This window comes from Megalops cyprinoides, chromosome 19 (assembly GCF_013368585.1).
Source record: "Megalops cyprinoides isolate fMegCyp1 chromosome 19, fMegCyp1.pri, whole genome shotgun sequence".
Taxonomy (NCBI): Eukaryota; Metazoa; Chordata; class Actinopteri; order Elopiformes; family Megalopidae; genus Megalops; species Megalops cyprinoides.
Genome location: NC_050601.1, coordinates 22,580,590 through 22,600,348, shown reverse-complemented (window position 1 = coordinate 22,600,348; position 19,759 = coordinate 22,580,590). Strand labels below are relative to the sequence as shown.

Below are 19,759 nucleotides of genomic sequence, written 5' to 3'. Positions count from 1 at the left end.
GTCGAATAACACGTTACAAAGAAGGTAACAGCAAAAGAGTCCAGGGAATTTTTTTTTTTACTTAAACTTGCATAGCTTGTTATTTGTGAGTGAAAACTTGATGATTGTAATAACATCAGCCATCAAAGCTCAATACAGATCCTTTTGTGTAAATAAATTTTATTAGATGAATGATGTGCTGAAAAAATTCACTACACCTCAGAAACACACTCAGTACCCAAAGTTGAGCTATCGACCAATTCGCTGGCCATGGGCTCTGTTCAATCCTGCATTGCAGTTTGACCTTAACTGCTTGCTGTAGTTACTGTAGTTACTGTTCCTCCTTTCTAACCATAGGTGTTTGTCCAAAGGTCACTCTAAGTTGCTCTGGACATCATAAAGATCCCTCCTGAGGTCATTACGATGAGCTGACCACTGATGTTCCAGTAAGATGGCAAGTGAAGTGTCCTACGCTAGAATAACTTGCTGCATCCACAAGCACTACATGAACAACCATTGAAATCATCCATATCATACAATACTGGTCTCCCTAGTCAATGTGTCATGATAATGGCCCACATGGAATGGATATTAGTACAATGCTTGTGTCAGATGGCATGCGTTTGTAGCGAGATATTATGTAACATTTGTGTAGGGCTATCATGGATAGTGTTACTCAGGTTTGAATCATGTTCTTCCATGTTTCATTTTGTGAGCAAGTGCACACGCACAACATTTCATCCGTGAGACATTTTTGCATCATTTTGACTTTTTGCTTAATTTCACAAGAGCCATGTGTTCTTTTGTGATGTATCGGTACGGCATTACCGACCTTGAATCCTCCGAGTTTTATCACACTGCTCTGAAAGGTTGACTGGAGTCCAAACTAGAGCCGCTTGAGTTTTTTCTTCACACCCCAGACTCTTTCATCCATCAGCAATGGATGCTGCAAAATGCATTCAAACCATCCTTCTCTTCAAAGGACTTGTCAGGTGACCTGTTAAAAGACAAGAGCTATCAACTATAAAAGGACCATTTAAGTTCTCTAATAAGTCTGGTGCACATCTGAAGTGTGTGGATGTCTGTATCCCAAATTACAGTAAGCATAGCTTAGCACAGCTACAAAAGTTTGGCAATAAATACAATATTTTAGTCTCAGTTCTAATGATACACCATTGTGAATAATTGCAGTTGTTCACAGGCATGCTCACAAAGGATTTTTGTTTGGCTAAATGTTTTCTTTATAGTACAAAGATGTTTCACTTCCAAGTAAGAGATAAAAGATAACCAAAGGGCTCCTTCCTCCCCTCATTCCTTTCAACAAGAAAGAGAGAAAATGGCTTTGAAGTTGGTGACAGAGGTAGTCGTGCCACACAAAATGCATCAGGCGCTTCCCTTTGCTTATTATTATTCTCATTATTCTTATTCTTAATATTATTGTTGTTGTTATTATTATTATTGTTATTTTAACTTAAGACCCTGTTTGTGTTCAAACAATTGACAGAACTGAATGTCACAACATTCATTTGTGCCAAAAATGAAATAAACATAAAACAAAATGAAAACGTGGCAAACAGAAGATGACTTTTGGGAAACGGGAAACTTTCACTTAACTGAGTCAGCATTTGACAATGCCTTTATAAATCCTTAAATGCTTCTCACTAACTGTCATTCTGTGATGTGTGGCTTGGTGTACAATGAGTTGACTTTGCTTGGAGAGCTTGGATTTCGACTGTAATCCCCGACTTCAGTGTAACATTCCTGTGCGTAATTCATGTAGGTCAGGAAGCGGCGTCTTTGATTCTGAGTAGCTTTTTTTGCAATTCCTTCAAAAGTCCAGTTAGCTTCCATGCAAATCAACTTCTACCACAAAAAAGTGCAGTTAAACGCTGTCAGAAGAAGAACACAGCCTTGTCTGTAATCAGTCTCTAACCTCCATTTGTCTCAGTATTAACTGTACGAGATATAGCATGCGGACATTGCGGGGCTGGCAGGTACTGCTGCTTCACACTGGGAAGTGCATGGAACCATGTGCATCCGATTGTAAATGAGCCGCACATACTGTACGAAAGGAGCGCCTGTTCAATTCAGAGGCCTGCAAAATCAGATTACACTGATCAGCACTCCCCACGGACGCATGTGAAAAGCAGCTCAGTTGGATTCTCGTGTTTGGATTGGATTGGATTTCTGGCAATTGAACACTATTTTTATTTAAAGAGATTTCTATATCCCTATTCTGAGCCACAGTTTAGAAGGAGCACAGAAGTGCAGGCCTTCCTCTCCATCTCTCTCTTTCTCAACCTCTCTCTCTCTTTCCGTGCCGCTCTTTTCCTGTTGCTCACTCTTCCTCCTCCCCATTTTGTCCTTATTCCTGTCTCTCTCCATCCTTCTCCTCTCTCTGTCTCCCCCCTCACCTCTCCCTGTCACACCTCACCTCACTTTCTTTCTCTCTCTCCTCTTTTTTTCTCTCTCCCTCCCCCTTTCCTCCTCTCCTTCACTTGCTTTCGTTCTCATGTCTCCTCTTCCTTTCTTTCTGTTTCTGTTTTTCCTTACTCTCTCTCTCTCTTTCTCTCTCTCTCTCTCTCTCTCCTCTCTCTCTCTCTCTCTCTCTCTCTCTCCCTCTCCAAGTTCATGTTGGGTCTTGAGTGGAGCAGGCTGGAGGTTCCTCGCACTCTTGTAGAGCCGGCTTTATTCTGGCTTTAATTACAGTGATTTAGAGAATAAATTCTTCTGGAGCAGATGTTTCGCCCACCCCCCCATTATCCCCCACGGGCTCAGACATCCTCCGCCCCACGTACTGCTTCCTCTCAAAAGTGGCTGCACAACGCCCGCCAACATTTTCACGTGCCCCTTTGTCCATTCTACTTTCTGTCTTTTGTTGTCGCGGCAGCGGATGTAATTACAGTTTTGCAAGCCTTTACAAACTGCAGTTGGAGATTTCTGAGGCTGCTCTTCGTATAACATATAACTACCTGCACTCATCAGAACATATGCGCCAAGTCAAAGTGCGGCTTAAGGCGTGATTGAATGTTACGCCAGCTATTTTTGCTCTAAAGGAACACAGCTGATATGGAGGGGTACGTGGTGCGGTTACATGGAGAACGTCACCCCCGCTCTGGGCTGAATGGAATCCTTTGTGATTGGAGGGTTTGCTTGAAACCCACATTTTGAGGAAACCCACAGCCCTGGGGCAAAGCTGCTCACCCTGCAGGTGCAGGGATTTTGGGGGGGCAAAGTTTTGACATCTCCAAATAAATCAGATGCGATTCTTCACGGCTGATATCTTATTGTCCTCGTGTGATTACATGGCAATTACAGTGAATGAAAACACGCCCCTTATTATGAGGCCACAACTGTTACTTACAGTCATCGCTCTTGGGTTTCACCACATCCAGACGGCATCGAACAGCAGTGAGGTGGTCTCATTTCATCACAATGCAGGGTGTCAAACGACATTGCTTGGTTTCTTGGATCTCAGTATGCATTCTGGGCAATTATGGTTTTTCATGTCGTCTTTAGTTAAGAAACGTTGCTGTCACCACTTCCAGACTCCACCCCGCCACCCCCACACTGCTTTTGATCGGCCTCGGTTTTTGGCTTATCATCCTTCAATAGGCTGTTTGATGGTGAGGTAGGCCAGTGAGGCCTCTGTGGTATTTTGACTGCCTGACCTGCTGGTTTGTGACTGGAGAGAGAGGGATGGTGATAATATGCGGGTGTACAGTCTCAGAGTCATTTATGAGTGGGGACGGATACTCATGTGTGTAAGGGGAGCCTTTGGTGTGAAGAGCGCGTCTGCAGGAAGGGTGATGTACTGGCACTTTAACATTGCGACGTGTGTGGGGCGGAGAAAGGGGGATCGACAGGTCTGCCGTCTTTCTAGAAGAGCCCTACTAGCTACTAAATACAGGGTAACACTGGCTAGACTATGCGGCCCATCAGGACCAACCAAATGACTTTTATGTAGAATATTCATTAAAAATCAATTTTCTTTAACAAATTATGGGAAAATACTTTGTGGCTTTTGAACCTTTAGGATAGCGGAGTGTTTTTGTTTCATGGTACAGTAGCATTTGAAACATACAGTGATTTTCCCAAATATAGATTAGCGTTGCGAAAGGTCTTGTGCACAAGGAAGGCTGGGAAAGGTGAGAGGTCACACTGTAAGTACATTTCAGGGCAGAAGAATGTATATATAATGAAAATTATAATTATGAAAAATTAAAAAATGAGACAGTTGGTGAGAAAGTGAAAAGACACAAGGAAATCATGTTCACTGCATGTTCTGACACCCGTTTAGCAATCAGCAAAACCACAAATCATTCATTTATTATAGGCAGAAGAGCTTGCTTTTTCTGTACACAGCAGTTGCTTTGTGAAGCAGGTTTACAGAGTTTGAATTGGTGGTTTTCTAGGCAAGAAGGTTTCCAGTTTTAATTTACAATTTGACAGTCACACCTGAAGGATCTTGCTCGTGTTTGAGAATAGTAACATAAAGCGAGGAAGCGGTGTGAAGTGTGAGGCAGTGTCTGTGCGCGCCTGTGTGTGCATGCGGGCTTGTGCGTGCATGTGTCTGCACGTTTGTGCATGTGTGTGGGAGGACAGGGGCGGACGTCCCTTAAAGGGGAGAGGAATTAAAGTGAAATAATCGTAACAGGCCTCCAGGGAGGAAACCAGTAGGAGTGACAAGCACTGCTGTGTTCACATGGAGCATTACACATAAAGCCATTAAATCCACTGTAAATTAACCCCCATGCACACCAGCTGCTCACATACACTCATATCTGGAGGCAGCCTAGAGGATTCTCACATTTCTTATGTTGGCAGTTTACATGACAAACTGTCTGTAGTTTATGATTTCTTGTGCCAGGCCTTTGATTCACTTCAGCTTCTAATCATTGCTTATCGTTGCTGGTTAAGAGCTCAGAAGCACAGGGCTTGGTAGACTTCCACGGTGTCTTTCTCTCTTTTTTCTTTCAATATCTATCTCTCTGTCTCTCCTTATCATTTTGTATAGTGCTTGCTCCAATTAGGAGACCTATCATGCCTAAATCATGTGCCAAGTAACTGCCCCAAATAGCAGAACAAGAAAATCTTCAGCAATCACAGAGAGGACATTACACCTATCTTTCAAGCGTGGGATTTAGTGAACTGTGAACTACTCTGGGAAATGGTTGCATTGATATTGTTGTATGCATGGATTTCAAAGGTTTTGAGTCTTTGATAAGCCACGTTTCTTGTTAAAGGAAGTAATCTGGGTCTGGCTACTTTGTTAAATTATTGTCACGAAAGGGCACAGGGCTGCATAGCTTTCAGTACATAAAACTTAAGTGAGAAGAAAGGGTTTGATTGAATGTACCAAGAATTCACCTGGTTAATGGCCCTTAGAGGGTTTATTTATAAAGGCTGGGTATACCCAACCAAACACTATCCCTGCATTTCCCTGTGTAAGACTCCTACAGTATTTGTTCTGTTACAAAACCATGTTGCTTTTATATCAGAGGTAAATGACGTGGCTGAATCACAGCCTACAGTCTCTCTCAACCCTTTTGCAGTTATATACAGTGTGTTCTGTGTGTGTTAGAGCATGATGTGCACCATAACAAAACCAAATTCCTCTTACATGCCGAGTATAAAAGTTTTACATCACAAGTAAAGAGGGGCACAATCACAGTTATTAGTCCGCATTAACTCTTCTCAATTACAAACATTGTTTAACCACAAATACCAGTGGTCCAGCCACACTCTCTGGAGCCTCTGTGTACACAGAAACTGCCAAACATGTTCAAACACGTCACATGTTGACCCCTGACCGATCAATGGATAGTTGAAAGATAAGAAACAGCCATGTCTCTTTGCACAAAGTGCTTACCTTCAGCCAAATAGATTCCACATAAAATGAGAGCTCCCTTAAAATGCGTATTTTATTTAGTTCATTTCAATTTTATTACTGTATGTGCATAGTGTTTGCTTGGCTCCATTCATGATCATTGTGAAGCACTTAAGACACTGACCTGTTTTTTTTTTTTTTAAGCCTGGACACCCACGACAGTATGAGTCAGGCTGTTTTGTAGTTACTCGGTTGGTGTACACCCTGCTGTAACATCCCTATCTACGGGGTCTTTGTTCACTGTTATCTGCACATTTCACCCCATGCAGTGAAGTATCTCTAGTAAATATGCAGTCTTGGTTTATTTCATTCTGTTGCTCATTTATTGACTTTCCAGTCTTGAGCTCTATTAGTCCACAGAGTCAGAGAAGGGCCTTGCTGTACAGTTGCAAACAGCTTTGCTGTTTTGCAAAGGAAGTTGCATTCCTGAAATTGGTCCATTAGGGGACTTTTCAGCCTTGTTTGGTGCTTGAAAGCACTTGGGGCTGTCAGATTGGGCGTGCGATAGTGATTTAACGAGAGGGAGAAGTGCAGATGATGTCTTTTTAAAGCAGGAAAAAAGAAAATATTTCTATTCTCTGTGCTGACAAGCTTTTAACTGTAAGTGGTTGCCAAAGAGCCAATTTCATGTTAATATCTATAATTAAAAAATGTAATCACATGTGCTGTTTGTGGTCATACACTATTCTAGTGGTTGATAATGACCTTGCCACCTAAGTGTGATTTTTTTTGCGCTACAAATAAAACCACAGTGAGGTAGGCACCAACTGGAGGATAGGCACAACTCCACCAATGTCATCCGAGCATTTTCCAGGGGCTTGATGAATAGCAGGGTATCTGAGAGACAAGGAAACCCAGGCGGACATATCCATCCCTATCCCCAGAAGAACAAAGCCGGTTTGTTGCAGTTGCCAGGCCATTGTCAGCAGATGTCATTGCCGGTTTTGGCCATAGGGCTCAGCCTGGACTTGAGGTGAGCAGAACTGGTTCAGATATGCATTGATTCCAAGTGGCCTTGGAATGCAGCCACCTGCGAGAGTGTAAGTTCTGCGGGAGGAGTGTGTGGTGCCACTGCACCGCGTGTCGGCTTTCACATCTACACACAAAACAAACAGGACAGTGGACACAAACATTTTCACTTTAAAAGTTCACTTTAAACAAAAGCTAGCATTGATCTGTCAACACTTCATTCAGGCGAGCTTAGTGAGAGGCTGTTTATCACTAGGGAGACCAAATGCTCTGCGTTCCTTCCGAGTCTGGCTAAGGGCTTGCTGTAGCTACATAATGAGGGTGTTCAATAATTTACTCTGACACTTATCAGCTATAGAGCATTGCAGTGTTTTGCTAATTACGGAAGACCTGTAGGAAAGATGACATGAGCTCACGAAAGAGTTATCAGGTTATACAGAGATCAGCTCCCTATAACCAGAATTTGTACAGTTTATCAGGAAAAGCAAATACTCCTCAGTGTTTAAAGTGGGCCCGACTGCTTTAAGAGGGAACTTACTAGGTGAATGCACCATTTCCAGTTAGAACTGTGAAACTTCCAGTGATGGAACTTTAGAATACAAGGGACATAATTTTCAGTGAAAAATACAAGGACTATCACCAGCAGATAGTCTGTTTGGCCAACCTTTGCTCTCTGGACAGATTCAGAGTTTTAACCACCAGTATCAGTATTTAACTGCCGCGAGGCTTCAGGAAAGACCTTCAGTGTAATTCCCATGTTCTGGCCTCCAAGTAGGACTCCCCTCGTACACGTCTTGTTTTAGTGGAACCCCTAAGGAATTACGTTTGTCATGGGTAACTGAGAACTGAGGATGTTGTTAATGGGACTCATGGCCCACGTCCCTACAAGATGGATCCGATAGGCAGAAAGCGTATCTTTTAGATCTGCTGATACTGCTACTGGGGCCCTAATTTAATAGGTGCCAGCGGTCATGTTGCGGCGTGGGAGAGGGGTTGCCTGTATGTGCCTTCTCCAGCTATTTTTTTTCCCCAGAGAGTGTTGACAGCCTGAAGTTAATGATTTAAGATGTGGGGAAAGCATCTCTATTTTTGATTTAAGAGGTGAGCCTCTTAAGTTCTTTGCAGGAAATAAAGAGGCACCGTAATGACTTGAGGGCATGACAACATTTTCAGCTTCATTTTCAGAGATGGGCGCTTTCCATCCAAAAGACACAGATCAATGAATGTTGTGGTATTTTTACTGATCACCAAATAATCCTGTCAAGAGGAATGCACCAGTGTGCTAAGAGCAACCAAAAGGAAACAGGAATGCAGTACAATGATTCAGTCAGCATTGATATAGGCAATTGTAAAAAAACATGTTCATAACATTTTATTTGAATTTGGCCTTGGGAAACATTCAAAGAACCTTTATAAGCTCTAAATAATGGCCATAACCCTTGTTGTAACAATACATAAACATTATGATCTGCTTATAACATCTTTTAACAGCATATTCTGACAAACATTATGACACTAGGGGCATAAAAATATTCAACATATCAGATGAAAACTCATCTTATAAAATAGTCATAATATTGATATTTGCTTAAACCAGTGATTATTATGTGCTGTGTGGAGCTTATCAAGATGTAATCCATACAACATAAGTAAGAAAGTAAAGTATTACCAATATGTTATCATTTCTATCAATGCTAACTATGGTATTCTGCTAACAGATGTTAACTATTGTGTTGCCAAACCCCACTGATTTTCTTCAGTCACTCCATAGCTCATAAGTCTAAGTGTTTGACAGTCATATCACAAACAGAGATCTGGCCAGAGTGAGAAAAGGCCCCAAAGGGGCAACCGTGAGGCCATAAACCTGGATTATGTAATGTTAACAGCCAGGCCTCCTGGCCTCAAATGGCTCACGTCAGGTGGTGGAAACGCAATCGCGGAACGCCAGGCTACGACTGGAGGCTGCGGTGTCACTGTCAGGAGCCGTCTCAGCGCCTCAGGTACCGTGGTTAACACAGAGATCACCCACCACCTCAGGGCCCCGTCCCTCGTGGTTTCGGCTTGCCGTTCCCTCATTCCGCGGAGGTGAGTCACACCTCCTCTCTGCTCGTCACGGTCGGTGGGGTGTCGAGCATCTCGCCTAATCCCCGAAGTATGCGGCGTGTGAGTTAATGTGTCTAAAGCGCTGTAGGGACAGCGGGCTGGGGCCCGGATGCATTGTTCGCTCAGCTCCTCCGCCCGCGCCGCGCCTCTTTGATCTCGGCGGCCACTCACAGGCAGCACTGATGGATCTCCTGCGATGCGCTCCCTGAGAACAAGTGCGGATTTGACTGCCCTTCCCTGTGCTTTCAGTGGAGCGGCCTAAACTGCGAGTTCAATCTGGCAGTTTCTCTGCATGTCGAGTGGACACACTTTTTTTATACTGGTTTTTATTCTGTGTGTTTTTATGCAGTGACGGCTGGGACATTGATTCTGTGAATCAAACACAGTGGCCATTTGAAAAATTAAAACGTCAACATAGTCAAAACTTTATCTCTCTGATATACACATGCACACACACGCGCAAACACACGCACACAATTATATCCACTTCATGATATGTAATTTGTGGTAAATATCATCTATCACTGCATGTGTTTTACTATTTTTTGACAATATATTCTTTGAAAGTGTAATTTTTTCTAGCATTATATCTTGACATTTAAAATATATTCCTTAGAATATAGAAAGATTATAGAAATATTAAATATAGGGACTGAATAGGGATTGAATATAATTGGGACTGCATATATATGGAGGTCACGTTTTGTCTGCCAACTGCTGTGTCATCCAAAACCGTCTAAAGAGCGAACACAGGCCTGCTAAAACGTCAGCACCTTTTAATATCGCCTGTGGAAAAAAGGTGCTTGGAAATCAACACAGCAAATCGCCGCTAGGTTTACATATGAAGCAAGGAGAGGCTCTGTTGTTTGGAATCTGAGCAGCACGGTGTCAAAATAAACACCAAAAGATGAAAACGCACATGGATTCACACCGGAGCGTAACACTGTCAGATTTAATTAGAAGCAGGGTGGTACACGGGCAGGCCTGAAAGTGACACGACAGCTCAGGTCTCAGGCTGAGAACTGTCTCATTGTGGAACTGTACACATCCTGTCCCCGTACTGTCGCTATACTTGCTGTATGCACTTTTGTAAGTCGCTTTGGATAAAAGCGTCTGCTAAATAAATAAATGTAAATGTAAAGGTCTAATAGCACGGTAATAATGTGGTAACACTGCACTCTCAAGCTGCAGTTAGCTGAAAGTGTTTTGGTTCTTATTCAGAAACAAAGAGGAAAGCAACGATTACGATAAAATCAAAAGGCATGTGAGCTATAAAGTCAAATGCTGCTTTCATTTCTTCCGAAAGAAAAGCACTGACACTGCTTTTACAAACAAAAAAAATTCTGTTGTCAAGTTACTGCCTGCATTCTCTGAGCTGTTGACAGGAAAGCATCTTTTATTTCTTAATTTATTCCTTCTACAAAACACAATCAACTGCTACGCAATTCACAAGTGTCCTGAATAATCAGCTCAGCCCATATGGACCATCTTGACAGCCTGGAAATCGGAGAACAGGACATTTTTAGTGCCGATACAGCCCCTGGCGAGGCTCTGAGAGGTGATTCAGTGGCTGGCTACAGAGGACCTGTTGTGCTTCGCGTGTGCGGTGGTGCCTGTGGCGATACGCAGTCAGCGGAGAGCGATGAGGCTGGCCGTGAGTCAGAGCAGGTAGCGAGTTCCCACACAGCGACGGCTGTCACGTGCAAGTGCTCGCGGGCGCAGGCACACAGCGCCCTGTGTGTGCCGTCTCTGCTCGGGGCGACCTGACGCGAGTGACGCCACGCCAGAGTTCAGTGCGCCCCTTGAGGGGCGCACAAAGCGGCCCTTTGTGTCCTTCGGGCCGTTCCGGTCGCCCGGCGATCCCGGTCGCACCACGGCACTCAATACGCCCAGCTCGGTCAGGTCATAATGCACGCTTGTTGAGAGTGTCCGCGGGGGGGAGAAGGTAAAAAATTCCGATTTGGCCGGCCGAATTCGCAAGGTGGCTATAAAGGGTTCTTTATGGCGGCCCAGGCCATTGTGTGCAGCGCCACGGCCCTCTCCCTCGCCCAGCTTTAATCCCATTGAAAACATGCAGCTGTTTTCTCCATTCAGAAAGCTATCTGTCTGATACCAATGCAGGGAAAATTTTAAGCCGCGCGTGGTTTGATCTTTTTAAAAAACGACTCCCTCCACTGCAGAAGTGAGGAATTCTCCTGAGTCAAGGCAAAGCAAAGCCAGATCCACTCATTTAAACTGTAAGTTTTCCCTTTTTAAAAGTCTCGCCACCGAGTGCTTAAACAGCTGAAAGCAGCACGAAGTGGCAAGCGGTCAACCGCAAACCGCCACATGGTCGCTGGGGTCATGCTTTTCGGAGGGCACCTGCCATGCTCCACTTTACAACGCGAAGCTGTTTCCGCGACGGAATTTCACACAGTCCGGCTCTCTGGTATGAAGTCACGGTTCATCTGAACAGTAAAGTTGAATCATTAATCGTTGGTTTAAGGCGGCACTCCATTCTCAGAACCTGCTGCAAACATTGTTCAGCCAGTGCTGCTCTTTGAGCTTGTTACAGCCGTTCTGCCAGTTAGGGCTGAGGCGACACTCCTCTACCTTGCCTGTCCCCTCGACAGCTTCCTCAAGAGAGATAGTCTGAACCGAAGGCATTTACCAGTGCAGATTATGGTCATTTCAAAAACAAAATCGAGTCCGCCAAACTGCTCCTTTGTTTTGAGCTAGATAATATGAAATTATGAAGCCAGTTATGACGGTGAGAATTATGATTCTCTCTACTGCAGACTGGGAACATTCCCATAACCCTCTGCACTGAGGCAGAAGATTATTCCCAGTACAAAATGTAACGGAATGTTTTAGGGAGTGTAACTGCTCTGGAGCTGCACTGCCTTCACAGAAGCTCTTAAGCCCACTTTAACTTTGCTGCAGTCATTGCTCGCAGAGTAACGTTTAATGGCAGACAGGGAGCCTCTTATGTAACACAGGGATTAATCAAGATGTTACAGTGTTTGGCCTTTTCGTTTCTCCCCTTGTGTTAACAGCAATCCTGTGTGGGTCTATGAGACTGTAAAATTGAGGGGAGTGTTGTAATCGATTATAATGGCCATTGTCTCAATGTGTCTTTCCCACTTTCCAACACATCCCCTGGGGTTCACATATAAATACAGAAAACAATGGTTTTTGTTTAACCAGAAAACAAAACAACAAATATTCATGGGCCTTGGTTCATCAGAAATATGCAGAAAAGCTTCTTAAGGGAGGCAGACTCTCCCACTGACTGTGCAATGACCCAAGGGTTTGAGTTGTGTGTTTTACTAATTCCACTAAAGTAAGGGCTTTCAGCACAGTAAGGGCCATTGACCTGGACCTCAGGGCAGAACGTCCAACAAAACACGTTCCCAGGGTTTTTGTTTCACCAGAAACATAAAATTACTTAAAATTACTGGTAAACTTAGACTTACACATACAAAAAAGATAAAACAGTCCTAGTGTAAGGCAAACTGACATTAATGTAAGGTGAGCTGATCCTCATGTCAGGAGAAGTGGTAAATACAGAAGTTAAGCTGATAATAATGTAAGGGTAAACTAGTAATTATGTAAGGTACACCACTGAGAGCGTTTCACAGGACTGCCCCGACTGCCGCTGGTGAGTGGGACTGAGAGCGGAGGCAGAGGCGGAGCCTGCAGGTTTTTCCTCAGAACCCCCCCCCCACACACACACCCCTGGCAGGACAGGGATGGTGTGTAGGCGGTTGTCGATCGCACTTTATTTTCTCCACGTTCTGCGGAAAGACAGAAGGGGGGGGGGGCGAACGAACGCCCATCATTTGGCCTGTCGCCACGGCTATGGAGCGCTGAGCGAGCACTCCAGCTGGAGAGGAGAAGGGGTGGGGGGGGGTGTAGGGGGGCTGGGGGGGGGGGGGGGGGGCGCATCTGGCCGGTGGGATCCTGTTATTGTTTTTACAGAGGAAAGGCTCCAGTGCTGCGAGTCCTTGACCACCACTCATACTGGAAACAGGGGATGGAGGGTGTTGTCTTTTAGTGGCTGGGGAGTGGGGGGGGGGGGGCACGCTCAGAGTTGGAACCGGAATTGAAGAAATCGAGAGTGACACAATTTAACGTTTAGCAGTTGCTTTTAGTATAGTGATAAATGCAGGTTTGTTTGTTTAGGTTTTTTCCTGTTCTTTTTTTTTGGGCAATCAGATAGCTTCCATGCTGGAAAGAACTGCCCCATCGGGTAAAGAAACAGGCATCAGGGTGGAGGGAACATCATTGTAAGGAGTGCAGATTGATCTTGCACAGAAATGAAGGTTGTGGTACCATACAGCCACAACCAATGTGATTTTCCTCATTTGGCAAGAGGTGATTGTGGAACACATCCAGGTTATTCCGTAAATGTTCTTAACTGTACGGCCTGAGTAACAGGCTGAGTGTCATAATTTCAACAAATGAAAACTATAAATATAACAATTGTCACAAGTGTCATAAATGAGTGGTGCAGGCAGCGAATGGATGGCATGATAAAAACTTCATCTGATGCGAGCGTGAAACACAATCTCTTTCAGAAACAATCTTCTACACTTCCAGTTCCACGTCCGGTTGCCAGTTCTACACTTGTCTTCCATGATACATACAGTGGAGCTACAGATGCAGTAAGGTGATGGTTGAAGTGCTTGGACTGGGTTGGTTGATCCGCCCATCTGTCCTCATTGGCAGGCTGCACGGTCAGAGCGCGGTCATGTGCGGTCACTCTGATTTCACTGGATCAGCAACAATGCTTCTCGGTTGTTAGTGACCCCGATGTTGACCACAACCACATCCATAATTACTGTCAGGTCTTTGATGTGGAGGTGTGGTGAACAGCGGTGAACATGGGCTGTGAGAAATAAAGGAAAATAAATTTAAGGAAAGAAATAAAGAATATTTAAATTACTTTGCGAAGATGGCATTCACATTTGAAATGCATGGACATCTGTGAGAGAGGTTGCTGTACTTAATGGATGATTAAAGTTGATGATTAATAATGCAGCTTTTTTTTTTTAGGAAATATGAAAATGTCCTCCGAAAATTCTGGAACTAATTTGTGTGGCAAGAGTTTTGAGCATTTTGACAACCTTTTGAAAAATGTGCCGCAGTCATTAAAATAAACTAAACGGAACAAGCTTTTGGTTGCTGTTGAAGTGGCTGTTCTTGTGAAAAATGATGAGTAGGCAGATAATGAATTATTATTTAACATTTTCCATCTTTTTGGAACGAAGTGTGTGAGAGTATACAACAGCAAAGGCCCTTACGAGAAAAATCTGTCTTGTCCAACCAGACACTTTACCTGGGTTTTGATTTGTAGATGTAACATAGTTAATACAAAAATAAGCTGAATTACATCTCCCCACTCTGGTTATATTACTGGTGTGCTAGGTCCTCAATGCCAAATCAAGTAATCAAGAAAAGACCCTGGATGATGAGGGTGAACCCAAGCTACCTGGGAGCTGGCTGTAGTGTAAGTCAGCAGATATAACCAGAAGAACTCCACAAACACAAGATCAGGACCTGAGTAATAAACCACTTCTGAGAGACACATGATACGCTTCAGGATCTGGAACCGGGCTGAGAGACAAAACCATCAATATTCTTTGACTGGGTTCTGTAGCTTTGTGCCCTGTAGGCACAGCAATTTGTCTCTGTTCTGCCAACACATATTTCTTCAAAAGGAATTCAAGGCTGGGCTTGAAACAGTGGTGAAACTGATACAGAGGATTGAGTGTGGTGATTGGTGGCGGTATCTTAGCTTTATGTAATGTCTGCTGGCTGATTTGGAGAATAAGCTAGGGTGAAAAATAAGTGTGTTCTCTCAGACACACACACACACACACACACACACACACATACACACACACGTGCACACACACATAAATACAGATGTGCATTCATATAGACATAAAGATGTGCATGCATACTCACAGACGTACACACACGTGTACTCTCACTCACACACACATGTGCGTACACATACATGTTGCACCCACATACATGTTGCACCCACACTCACAGAAGTACACATGCACGCACCTACACCCGTACATTTTGTATCCATACTTATATACTAACACACACACACACACACACACACACACACACACACACACACACACACACACACACACACACACACAAACTGGAAACAAGGTGTAGTTTGTACCCCCGTGGCCTTCTCATTCGCTGGCATGAACTCCAGGAAGTGTGGGTCAGATACCAGATGTGCTCCCTCCTAAACAACAAGCCACAAAGGGAGTCAAGCCCATCAGACACAGAGACAGGGATGTCTACACTGCTTATAAACTCCAGTAACCCTGTGCAGAAGGGGAACGCATTCATCTTCTGCTGAATTATAATGCGCTGAGAATCCATTACAGTTGCAGACTTTTGCTGTCTGCATCTCCGGAGAATCTGACTAATGGTTGTCGGCTCACATGGTACAGGGCGCATCAGTGTGATGAATGCCGTGATCAGAGCCAAAGAGCCACAGAATGGGGCGAAGAAAAGGCCTCTTTATTGGGTGATATATGACCATGTGCTCTCTGCGAAATTAGCATCCCGTCACCCCATTCAGTCTCACTGCCAAAAGACTTTGCTTCCCGTTCCCTTATTCACACACACTGAGTTTGAGTGCTGTTGCTCTGTTTTGCTGAGATGTGTCATCATTGTGCTTATGCTAACACACACACACATACACCCACATATACATACATACACACAGACAAACACACACACACATATACATACACACACATATGTCCAGACACTCATACATACAAAAGCACACACACACACACACACACATGCTGCTCAAGGTTTGCCCTAGGAAAGGACAGGCCATTACAGCCAAAAACAACAAATTCAAGGCATGAAACTGACTCAATGGCAAAGTAACTCATCCAAACATCAGTAAAAATCATCAGTTGATAGAAATTTGTAGTTAGCTGTCTACTCTGTATTTACAGATACATCACATTTAAGAGGCTGTCCTTCTGTTGGCCTGGACTAATTCACCATTACATCCCCTCTACTGTTGTTTAGTAGTTGGCCAGTCAGTACACTGTCCTTTCCAGGATAACTTACAGTTCACTAGATAATGACCAATGCAGACACAATGAACAGAAAACTACCCGACAAATCGAAAACATTCTGAAATTGTTCGTGTTGCCTGCGTACCACCAACAGGGGGCAGCAGAACAGGGCCATACTATTTGTCTCTTGCTTCGAGTTCTCAGTCACACAGTAACTACAACAAGGTAATGACAGAGAAATCCAGCAATACTGCTGCATTAAAAGGTACACACAGCAGCTTGGGAGAGAGGAAACCCTGGGAACGTTTGGTCGGACATTTGAAGTATTTAAGCATCAGCTCTGTGAGCTGCCGTGGCGCGTGCTTGGCGAGCTCGACCAAGCCCTTTCCCCGATGTGCATGCGTGCCTGTGTGGGGGGGTGTCATCCTGGAACCCTTGCAGGGATTTTCCAGAAGATTCAAAAGTTTATTTCTGTTCCAATCAGAGATAATGGTAAGTGATAAGTGTACTGAAAAGGGGCGATCGTTTCTTCACAGATTAACCCTAGTCTTAAATAAGAGATGCTGATTCTTGTTACATTCAAAAGCATTTTAACTCACACCCAAGTGTTCCTTGCCAGCAGTTTCATTGTGCCCGAGGGAGGGAAGTGTTCAGGGGGGTTTAGGGAACAAAGTCATAATCTTTATCTTATAAAGCCATAATCTTATAAACAGCAGGAGGGGCTCATTCGATGGTTGTGTACTTTGATACCGGAGGTTTGCTGCGGTGAGTTACAGACTGTGGGAGGAGCCTGGTCCACCGGGACGGTGCGTTAAGAGTCCCACAGAATAAATCTCTTTTAGCCCCCCTTTGAGCTCTGGACTGGGATAACCTGCAGCCGAAAGGCCGGGCTTCAGATTATGAGCTTGGGGGAGAGAGTGGACCATCAGCGTCGGAGCAAACGGCACTAGGATCAAACAAGCCACGGCTCAAACAAGCTGGTCGCCCCACGCCGTGTCCTCGTTTATGGTTTAGGGACTGACTCACACCGTCATTGGGCATCGGAGGTGGGGGATGAGGAGGTCAGAGGTCAACGTCTGACACATGCCCCTGAGTTTGCGGAGGGCAGAGAAGAGAGTCTCCAAGCAGCTCACTGAGGTCATTCGGTGCACTTCGTTCTGGTGAGTGTTAAATGGCGTTCGGCATCGCGGACGTGCTGCCGGGGCAGGCGTTTCGTTCAGCAGGTTGCTGTGGCAGCAGACTGTTTTGAAAACGGAAGCCACTGTGCCGTCGCAGGAGAGGGCTCGTTAGCGAGGTTTTGGGGGCTATAAAGTCACGGCCCCGCCGAGAGATTGCGTTTTCACACGGACGGCGGGTGCGGGAGTGGGTGGTAGCCCTCCGGTGCCTTTCCTCTTACTGTACGAGTTTCACAGAGCCTTGGACAGAGAGACACAATTATGCAATTATCAGGTGGTGTTAGCTTCCATCTCCCAGGACACGTCTGTGCAGTGCATCAGTTGTCAGGTCTGTCAGAGGTCAGTCTGGAATTTTCCACCTTACGGAAATTACTTTTTGTGTCATCCCTCATGGGAAAAGCAATATATGTCAAAAGGTTTAATAGACCTTAAGTTATATATTTTAAATATATGACAAAATATACTGCACATATTATGACAAATCATTTATTGCCATTTTATGTGATGCAATATAGAATATATTCTCCGATGACATACACTGCAAATGTATCCTACAGTCACAACACTTGCAATAACCTCATTTTTTATGCAGTGTATTTTGACATGCATTGTACTACATAGCTCTTAGATTCCGAATTTCAACTCGAATCGCTTGTCAGCAGGAGTCTCCTGTTCATACACAGACAGCGCCGCGGCGTCCGCCTCGTGTGCGACCCTTGGGGAACGAAACCTCACAGAGAGGCAACCCGATTCTCCTCGCGTGAGAAGAAGGCCCGGGCTGCAGCTCAATCTCTCACGCTGGGCTGAATTTACTGGGCCAAGAAGGGGCAGAGGGAAGCCACTGCCAGAGAGGGGAGTTGCACTTAGTTTGTTTTAAGGGTGCCTAGGTTTGAGAAAATAAAAACCCAGGGAAAGTGCTTGGATGGATGAGCTAAGCTGCCTTGCGATGGCCACTGGCTGGGGCCGTGGTGTGCGCTGAAAGCCAAAGTCATTCTCCGGTGAGAGGTAAACCTAAAACAATCTGTTCCTGGGATTATTTCAGAGAACGGCCCAATGTGTCCTTTATTATGAAGTACCTGGGAATGCTTAATGTTGTTTGATATTGTTTAATTGATAGATGAAATGACACCAGTGTGGAGTAGCTTCACCGCTACTCGAGTTCCTCGGGAGTGAGACATCAGGAAAGGGAGGATTGTTTTGTTGAACGCCAGCGATGAAGACTAAAATACCTGGCCTTGATCGATTGAGTTGTTTTTGCATGTTGACACTTGCTCTGCAGTGCTCCTAAATTCTTTGAGGAAAGTACAGTACATTATATTTGACAGCCTTGTAATATATACCAGAGTTGGCTTGTGGGTCAGTTTGCAGGAGGAGTCCAAGCATATTTCAAGCATGCTTGGACTTTGAAATCCTATTCATAACAGCTTCTCGGACTACTAGGGACTACATTTTATTTTAGTGGGAATGGTGGAAATTAGTGCCGAACTCTTTTGGGGTAAAGGCAAATATATAATGTTTGCCTGAGTGAAGGTGTTTAATGCCATATTAATATACTTACTGCAAGTATTTGAGCCAATACCGCATAACATCTGTTTATAATAAAGATTGTTTGTGTAGCACCTTTTAAGGATCGAGATCACTTTACAGTGAAGGGGGGAGTGTCTCACCTGCGACCACAACCAGTGTGTGGCACCCACCTGGCACGTGCACAACACCAATTTTGCACCAGTATGCTCGATACACGAGGTTGTGAGTGGGGGAATTTGTTTAGGCAAAAGTTTAGGGATGATTAGTTGACAAGACAAAACATCTCATTGAAAAGCCTCCTACATCCCAGTACCCCCCATCACTGCCCACAGTAAATGATTTTCTGCTTGGTCCAGGGAGAGGACTGCCCCCTACAGGCCCCCAGCACCACTTCCAGTCGCAACCCGATTTTCCCAGGTATTCCCAGATCCTAATGTAATGCTAATGGTAGAGGGTGGTATAGTCTTGAAGAAGTTAAGTCATGCAAAGGGACACATGCGACCAAGAACTTTCTGATAGTTACATCAGTTTCTCTTTCTCTATACACTTTAACACCAGCAGCCCAAACGTGTTGTCCTGTTATTCTATGAAGCGATTGACATTTTGATAGAAAGCTTTGCATGTTTTTCATGGGCATGTTTTTCAAGGACAGTTACATCTGAATGTCCATTGTAAGTCCGTTGTAAGTCTGAATCGGCTTGAGAATTGTGATGAGATGTTAGAGGGACGGAGTTTCCCCCACCCAAACCGGGCGCTGTAACCCCTGCGGCCTGGAGGCACAGCAAGTGAGCGAAGGCCGTCTGCGTTTCGCTGGAGCCGTGCCCGCCTCACCCGCCAACGCGGCGTGACACCGTGCCTGCCCTGAGTAACGAGGTGATATACTGCGGCTTCCTGAAGGAAGACGTCAAGCTGAAATATGGGAAAGCAAACAGCTGGGACCGCCCATCGGCCATCGGCTTAACACCACAGCTTGATGGAGTGCCTTTCCCCAGGTTTTTAAAGGGCACATGGGGGTGTTCTGGGCCGAAAAAAATTTCCATGTTTTTCCATTGAGTTAT

At 44.6% G+C, this 19,759-nt stretch overlaps 1 protein-coding gene across 1 annotated transcript in view; it reads left to right on the top strand.

Moving 5' to 3' along the window:
* LOC118794708 (neuronal-specific septin-3-like) overlaps positions 1 to 19,759 on the top strand; it is a 71,213-nt gene that overhangs the window by 17,816 nt on the left and 33,638 nt on the right. The window lies entirely within an intron of this gene.